This window comes from Echinops telfairi, unplaced genomic scaffold, assembly GCF_000313985.2.
Source record: "Echinops telfairi isolate 266 unplaced genomic scaffold, ASM31398v2 ScPeMD7_43;HRSCAF=161, whole genome shotgun sequence".
Classification (NCBI taxonomy): domain Eukaryota; kingdom Metazoa; phylum Chordata; class Mammalia; order Afrosoricida; family Tenrecidae; genus Echinops; species Echinops telfairi.
Genome location: NW_022103941.1, coordinates 873,416 through 878,481, shown reverse-complemented (window position 1 = coordinate 878,481; position 5,066 = coordinate 873,416). Strand labels below are relative to the sequence as shown.

Genomic DNA, 5,066 nt, shown 5'->3' with positions numbered 1-5,066 from the left:
CCCTCCTTCCCTTCCCCCTCCCTCCACGTGGACTACCAATTAGGGCTGAGGTGAGCAATGCTACCATGAAATGTGTCTGACTCCATTTATTTCTATGTATCTTTTATCTCTCATGCTCTCTGTAATTTTACTATAATATTTACTTATTATCGCTGTACACTTGCGCCTACCGAACCCGTAGTGAATGTGCTAGGAGTTGGTTTCTTCTGGCATGTGTTTTTGTTTTATACATTTACGGGGTTATTGCTGCTATGTTTTGTCATTGTTGGTAGCATTTTTGATTCTCATATATTTTTCTGTTTCTTAATTTATGAAGCACAGGGTGGGTGACTCTACAGAGCCAATAACCAGAATAAGGGTTCCTGGGGGTTTCAGTAAGAGAGCTGGGCAAGTTAATAGAAAGGAGTTCAAGAAGAAAGAACATGCTTTCTACATGAGTGTACAACACTGCTTGATATGATTTAACTATAGAATGGGATGATGTCTGTATTGGGTCCTAATAAAAGTGTTTTTGTTTTAAAGAAATATTAAAAGATATTAGTTGTGGAACAAATGTTTTAAAGCATTTTTATTTTGAATGCTTTCAAAAATCATTTTAATAATATTGGAAATTCAATAAGAAATCTAACATTGATATGTTATCCAACATATATTTCATATTAAACTTTGACAATCTCTCAATTAAAAAAAAAGTTTTACAGTGCCTAACCCTAAGGGGCAGATCTACTGTGCTCTAGACGGTCACTGTGAGTCAGAATTCACTTGATGCCAGTGAGTTATGTTACCTGTGTTTCCAATTTGAATCTTATTCTGGTTGCTCATCTCCATTAGTTTGCTTTCTGTATTTTGTTTAATCATATTTAATACTGTTGTCAGGAATTGTTCTCTTTTCCATTACCTTGGTCTCCATAGAATTTCCCACATTGTGTTTTTAGGTTAATGATGCCATCTTTTTCTGTGACATCATTTATGGTATTATGTAATTATATTTATTAACATGTTAATGATTTTCCTATTAAATATACATTTTTATGGCTGTGCTTCAATTTACATGGTAATTTGATAAAAATAATCTTATTCTTCCATCCATTTGTATGTTTCCCTTTTATAGTGTAAGGACGTCTTAACAGTTATTTCTGTTAAACCAATGGCTGAGGTCACCAGCAAAAGCACAGCTTATACACAGGCATTGGATGCAACAGCAGTTTACTCACACAGAAGAGACAGAGGCGGCTCATCTTCAGGAGTGGGCAGCGGTCTCCACAGCCAGAGGTTTCACTGTGCGGCCAGCGCAGGGATGGAGGTCTGCAAGTATCCCTTGTTTGTGCTACAGTTGAAGAACAGTGTTCCCTCCTCAACAGCAAAGGTAGAGAAATAGGGTTGTACTATGAGGTGGAATCTACTGGAAGGCATTAAGTTGGTTTTGTTGTTTTGTATATTCCATGTAATGTGCATAACAATCAGTTTGGGGAATGTCAGCATGTGTTCAGAAGAACATAGAAGAGGGATGTTGTAGGACACCAGCTACTAAAGAGTGTTTTTGGGTCCAGAAGCCTTGGGAAAGGCAGTCAGACAGCAAGGTCATCACATTCCAGTAGTCAGACTGACATATTTGGTCCTAAGCATACCTGGGTCTGTTCTGGACTCTGAGGGAGGACAGCAGACTGCACTTGGACTACCTTCTTCTTCAATTTCCAATTCCTATTTGGGTTTATCTCAGATGTATTTTGTCATTGGCGGTAACATTCTTGAATTTTTGTTCTTTGTTTTTCTGTTTTACATTAGATGAAACCTGAATTGATGAACATACAGAGATAGCAAAGAGAATAAGGGATTCTGGGGACTACAGTGGGGGGTGGGATAAAAGGGAGCTGATGCCAAGGAGCTCAAGAGGAAGAGGGTGTTTTGAAACTGATCTTGGTAACAATTGTACAATACTGCTTGATGCACTTGAACTATGGATTTATATGATTATTAGCACCAAATAAAATGGATGTGGAGGAAAAAATGGGAAAATAAATATTAACTAAAAACTATTCAATTTCTGACAATATTTTAAATTCAGATTTCTGGCTTATATCATAATCTCTTTTCCGGTTAAATATTTTAGCTAGTTTTTTGAAGTGTTGATGTACCTGTAAGACTTTCCATCAGTTTCTGATTATGTATGAAAAAATCTTTCATTTTTTAACTTATTTTTCTCATGGTACATCTATAGGCAACAAAATATTTTCAACATTCTTCTCATGCATAATTCTGTGGCATTAGATTATCGTTGTGTTCAACAATTGTCAACAGCTGTCAGATTTACTATCACACACTTCACAGACAACCATAAAAAAGAATTCTGACTTGACAATTCCCTCCTTTACATGGAATAAATAACTATTACTTTCTTGCTTCAATTATTTTGAATAGAAGACTGCTTTAAGTACCTTTTTCTTCCTGTGGAAAGAATGAAAGCTAAACTATTCAATACCTTCCTTGTCTTTCAGGCAGATTTGTTCTGAATCAGTATTTTATTGTGGAATATATCTCAATAGCATATCCATATAAATATCTATAGATCATACTTCCTTCCTCTGTACCCAATTCAGATTGTTTGCAAGTTGTAGCACTCTCTACCTGCAAATCTGTTCACAGTGAGGGAGAGTCAGTGTGACTCCAGACAGTAAACTAACCTCAGGGAGAAAGCTGACCTGCAGGGATGCTAAGGACCCACCAGCTCTGGACCAAGAGAAGAAAGAAGTGAGGACAGGAGCCTATGTAAGGAGTGCAGTGCTTGATCAGCTAGAACTGCTGTGCTGACCACTATGGTAGCTCTACTGCCTCAAACATGGTGAAGATAGAGATTGTCTTTAATATCAATAGATGGGAAAGGACATAAAGTTACAGTGAACATGAAATCTGCAGATGTTCATACGATTGGTAGAGTCAAGACCTCAGAGAGAGGACTGTTTTCTCCCAAGGGCTCCACCAGCATCGCCTTTCTAGTGTGAGTCCCAGAGCTACGGGCTCCATTCAGCCCTTTCCATCTTTACATACAAGTGCACCAGTCCCATGAAACCATAGCATACATGGACTTAAATTTGTATTCCTTCTCATTCTGGAGAGCATTTCTGGGTGTCATGAATCTTAACCACATGAACATGAAGTCTGGGGATGCAGCATCTTAGCACATGACTCACTGGGTTTCTCTTTATCCCCAGGTGCAGCTACAAGAGTCAGGCCCTGGACTGGTGAACCCCTCATGAACCCTGTCACCTGTGCTGTCTCTGGATTCTCTTTAAACAGCTATGGTGTGGACTGGATCTGCCAGGTTCCAGGAAAGAGATTGGACTGGGTTGGTGTAATATGGAGTGGTGGGAGCACAGAGTATAATATAGCTCTCCTAGTCCCAAATCAGCATCACCAAGGACACCTCCAAGAGCCAAGTTCCTTTAAAACTGAGCTCCATGAATCCTGAGCACACAGCCGTGTATTACTGTGCTAGAGACATAGTGATTGGAAGTCAGTGTGTGCGTAGACACAAACCTTAGTACATCAGGTCATGGTTTCAGCAGATGTGAAAGAGACAAGTCAGTGATGCTTTCCTCTCAGAAGCTGTGGTGCCCCCACCTTGTCAGCACCTCTCTAGGGACCACAAAGCACAGTCTCTAGTGAAACTTCATGTATCTGAACATGCCTTCTTTTTATTGGAATGGGCTTTGTCTGTTTGGCCATTTATCCAAAGGCAGACTTCAAAGTTATAGGTATCGATGAAATCTCAATTGACAGTTCAGGATACTAAATAGTGCTGTTTGTTGTCAAAGTTAGAAATATTGGAAGAAAAAAAAAGCCCAAACTCGCTGCCATCGAGTTGAGGACAATTTATAGTGATTCCCCTGTGGGTCTCTAAGATTCTAACTGCCTATGGGAGTAGAAAGGCATGTCTTTCTTCTTTGGAGTGGGCACTGGCAAACAGATCTCAGCGCACCGCATAACCCCTATGCCACCAATCTCATTATAAAATTACTAATGCAGGAATAAATTCTCATGTTAGCTCCAAATGTTCTCCATGCCATCAGATGGATATTCAATGTTTTCATTCCAGTGAATACTCACAAGTGTGCGTTTATGAACTAATTTTAACTTAGAATGACCTAAATAATATTGAATATGTTGAATTGTTAGCTACCCTTGAATTGGCTTTGACTCCTAGAGATCCCATGAATTACTGCCCAGAAGTGCACTATGATCACAATCATTCCTCCGTTTGGACTCATCATTGCAGCCTTTGTGACAATCCACCTCCTGGAAAGACTCTCTCTTTTTCACTGGCAGTCTAATTTACCAAGCACAAGACCACTCTCCAGGTTGTGGTGCTTCTAATGACATTCTCAAATAAGTGAGATAAAGTCTTATTGGATGCTTCCAAGATGCATCCAAGTTGTCCTTATTCCAAGACAGACCTGCTTGTCCTGCAGGCAGTACATCTGTCATCTTCTTATCATTTTCTATCTATCATCTTCTTATTTTACAGAATTTTGGTGCTGTTTCTGGGGGTAACAATGAACATGCAGGTGGGGCGGACACTACTGGCATCTGAGTGGGCAATCTACTGTTTGGTATAGCTGTGATCCAGGGAAAACAGGTTCAGCTCTCTTTCAGGCACTGGAAGCTGGAAGAGCAATGAGGTGCCCTTGGGCCATGTGGAGGTCTGGAAGGCCCTGTCCCCACACTGATGGGCCATGTCAGTAGAGGGACAGCAATTCAGAGAATGGGTACCTGTATGGTAAGTCTCAATCATCCATTCCCACACTTGGTCCAGGCCAAAGTCTAGCATCTCTTCCTTTGTTTTGAAACCTTTGTTACACTAACCTGAATGAAAACTCTTCTCCCTGGGAATTTTCTCATGTTTAATGAGACTTGACTTCTACAAATAAGATTTTCCACATTTAATTCATGCAAAGAACTGGTTTACTATGTGAAATCTCTGATGTGCTATAAAGAAATTCTTCTGGATAAAACTTTACCTCCTACACCACATATATAAGGTTTTTCTCCAGTATGAATTCGTAGATGAA

General features: G+C 39.6%; 1 long non-coding RNA gene across 1 annotated transcript in view; it reads left to right on the top strand.

The window, feature by feature from the left end:
* LOC123521710 overlaps positions 1 to 4,066 on the top strand; it is a 6,331-nt gene extending 2,265 nt beyond the window's left edge. The window contains exons 2-3 of the long non-coding RNA XR_006680086.1: positions 1,112 to 1,366; positions 3,210 to 4,066. This is a non-coding gene — a long non-coding RNA (uncharacterized LOC123521710). The remainder of the gene's footprint in view (positions 1 to 1,111; positions 1,367 to 3,209) is intronic.
* Positions 4,067 to 5,066: the final 1,000 nt, after the last annotated feature.